Raw genomic sequence first — 3214 nt, 5'->3', positions numbered from 1 at the left:
GGGAATTTGTTCGTTTTTAGAGAGAATTGGTGAGCCAAGGGATTGGGATCCAATCATATAAGATTGCCAAGCAAAATTCAATGAATGCATTGGTTGAGGAAGGAATAAAAATGTTTTGATTCGGAGATCTCAATATCTCCTAACACCCAATGAATTCCCCATTTCTGATCTACCACTTTCTCTTTACATTCTGCAATTAAATTCATGCAATCACCCCCATCCCTTTTAATTTCAGCAATTTAGCTTCTCGCTCTTTAATTCATGCAATTTTCCATTCCGCAATTCTCATCTAAATCTTGATTCCGCTCAACTAGAACATACTTCTAATCCGAATTGCTCACTCAACCAATCCTTGTGGGATTCGACCTCACTCTATTGTGAGTTTTTACTTGACGATAACCGGTGCACTTGCCGGAAGGAATTTTGCCGATCGTGCAATTTCCTAAATCGTAGCATAACAAGTTTATGCGCATCAACCATCCGTCTCAAGAAAACCGTATTCAAGGGGAATCTTGAAGCTTAAGTATAAGGAATCTACCCACTTGAATGAAAGAATGGATGGTAATGGCTTGGGGAGAGGTATCTCCAATGTCCTTGCAAGCTCTACTCCCTTATGTTCTTCCTTGACCACCTCCACCTCTTCACAAACTTCTTCACTTTCAATCCTTTGTTCATCAATTTCATCTAACTCTTCTCCATTACTCAAATCATAAATGGGAAGATGAGAAAAATCTACGTCCACATTGCTTTCTATCTCATTGGAAGAAGGTTCTTCAAGTTCAAAGGATTCACCACCAAGAAGATTGGATGCACGATCTTCATCTCCAAGGGAACTCAATTCTTGCTTCACTCCTTCCAAGTCTTCATTCAAGAATTGTTTTAGAGGCAAATTCAACATCAAATTCAATCTTCTTGGAGGCATGTTCTATGGTTCTAGATCCCCATGGAAGTTCTGCATCCCCTAAGTCTTCAACCACTTCTCCCTTTTCTTCAACAAGCATAGGTTCCTCCAATTGTTCTAATACAAAGTGGCCTCCTTCATCACCCATCGGAGTTTCCAATCTCTCCTTCATGCTATGCTCTTCAATTGATTCTCCACATGTGACCATGGGAGTGCTTTGAGTCTTCAAGCATTGGGATGCTAACCGGTGTACAACCTCATCCAAGGAGGCCGTGAATTGTTGCACATCCCTTTTTATATCCTCTTGTCCTTGAACAAGAACATCAAGGATGTCATCCATTAGAGGTTGGGTTGGATGGAAGGATGCATCATTTTGGAAGAAGGACTCATAGTAGGAAGGTGGTTCATCGTAATAAGGATGTGGTGGTTCATCTTGGTAATAGTATGGAGGAGGTGGTTCTTGGAAGTATTGAGGTTGAGATGGCGATTGATAAACCACTATTTTATGGTTTATTTTATGCTCAATTGAGTGGTTTATATCAATTCTTTATTCACTTATTCATGTAATTGCACGAGTTTACATTTTTCCATCCTGATTTTGTGCTATGATTGAAAACATGCTTCTTTGACCTTAAATTTCCTATGTTTAATCCTCTCTTATTATCATTCGATGTCGTGATATGTGTGTTAAGTGATTTCAGAGATTACAGGGCAGGAATAGCTTAGAGGATGGAAAGGAAGCATGCAAAAGTGGAAGGAATACAAGGAACTGAAGGAACTGCTAAAGCTGTCCAACCTGACCTCCTGGTACTAAATCGACCATAACTTGAGCTACAAAGATCCAAATGATGCAGTTCTAGTTGCATTGGAAAGATAACGTCCGGGGCTTCAAAATGATATATAATTTGCTATAGTGGCCGTATATCTAGGTGATGCGAACGCGTGCTTCACGCGGACGCGTCGCAGTGACGAAAATCAGCGTGTTTGAATTCACAACCAGCGAATTCTGGGCTGTTTCTGGCCCAGTTCTCGGCCCAGAAAACACAGATTAGAGGCTATAAAATGGGGGAATATATCCATTCATCAGGGAACAACTAATAACAAAAAAACAACTTTCATATACATAATTTTAGGTTTTAGATGTAGTTTTCTAGAGAGAGAGAGAGGCTCTCTCCTCTCTCTTAGGATTTAGGATTTCTATCAGCTTATGGTTATTTTCTTCATACCAGGTTCATTGTTCCTTTAATTTACTTTCTATTTTTATTTATTCTATTACTTTAATTGTTATTTATCTTTTCAATTTGATTTATGAACTTTCCTATGTTAGAATTGAATATTCAATTTAATATTATTTGAGGTATTTCAGATTTATGATTGTTTTATTCTATTTTTGATGCTTTCAATTTAATTTAGATTTGTTTTCTCCTTTTTGCTTTGGTTAAGTAATTGGTAACACTTGAGTTGTCAAACTCAGCAGTTGATTGAGATTTGGGAATTGCTGATTGATTTGGATCGTTCTAAAGCTAGTCTTTCCACAGGAGTTGACTAGGACTTGAGAATCAAATTAATTGGTCCACTTGACTTTCCTTTATTTAGTAAGGGTTAACTAAGTGGGAGCAATAACAATTCTCATCACACCTGATAAGGATAACTATGATGGAATTTTCAGTTCTTATACCTTGCCAAGAGATTTTCTAATTATTAATTTATTTTTCTTGTCATTTAAATTACTTGTTCCTTATTTCAAAAAACCCAAAACAAAATATACTTTTTTCATAACCAATAATAAATCATACCTCCCTGCAATTCTTTGAGAAGACGACCCGAGGTTTCAATACTTCGGTTATCAATTTTATTGGGTTTTGTTACTTGTGACAACCAAAACTTTTGTACGAAAGGATTCTCTGTTGGTTTAGAAACTATACTACCAACACGATTATTATTTTTTATAAAAATTTCTTTACTAGCAAGAATCCTGGTGCACGAAATTGGAAATCACAATTCTTCACAAATTCGCACAACTAACCAGCAAGTGCACTGGGTCGTCCAAGTAATACCTTACGTGAGTAAGGGTCGATCCCACGGAGATTGTTGGCTTGAAGCAAGCTATGGTTATCTCGTAACTCTTAGTCAGGATATAATATCAATAATAATTCTTAATTTGAATTGTAAAAAGTAAGAAGGGCAGAACACAAATTATACTTGTATGCAGTAATGGAGAATATGTTGGAGTTTTAGAGATGCTTTGTCTTCTGAAATTCTGCTTTCCTCTGTTTCGTGATTCACGCACGCACGTCCTCCTATGGCAAGTTG

Source organism: Arachis ipaensis, chromosome B9 (assembly GCF_059453495.1).
Source record: "Arachis ipaensis isolate K30076 ecotype BB chromosome B9, ASM5945349v1, whole genome shotgun sequence".
NCBI classification, from domain to species: domain Eukaryota; kingdom Viridiplantae; phylum Streptophyta; class Magnoliopsida; order Fabales; family Fabaceae; genus Arachis; species Arachis ipaensis.
Note: the sequence above shows the minus strand (reverse complement) of the source record.